The sequence below is a fragment of the Rhincodon typus genome, unplaced genomic scaffold (genome assembly GCF_021869965.1).
Source record: "Rhincodon typus isolate 14 unplaced genomic scaffold, sRhiTyp1.1 hic_rhity00004906, whole genome shotgun sequence".
Classification (NCBI taxonomy): Eukaryota; Metazoa; Chordata; class Chondrichthyes; order Orectolobiformes; family Rhincodontidae; genus Rhincodon; species Rhincodon typus.
Genome location: NW_025970544.1, coordinates 1 through 396, shown reverse-complemented (window position 1 = coordinate 396; position 396 = coordinate 1).

The following is a 396-nucleotide window of genomic DNA, read 5'->3' as shown; positions in this document are numbered from 1 at the left end:
CTCTCTCTCTCAGGGAGATATCTGTACACTGACTGTTGTCTCTCAGTCCCCTCTCTCTCTCAGGGAGATATCTGTACACTGATGGGTTTATCAGATATTCTAAGCCATATGCTGACTGTTTTCTATTTGGGTTATAATTTCCAGTGCTGGGAAGGACAGAACATTGTAAAAGTTGGCAGAGACATGTTGGGAGAGACTAATCCTGCTGATTCCAAACCAGGGACTATTCGAGGAGATCTCTGTGTCCAAGTTGGCAGGTATCACAAAATTCCGGTCTCCGTATCCCCCCCATCCTCGGTTAGACCCGCACTCGGAGCACCGTGCGCGGTTCCCCGGTCTCCGTATCCCCCCTCATCCTCGGTTAGACCCGCACTCGGAGCACCGTGCGCGGTTCCC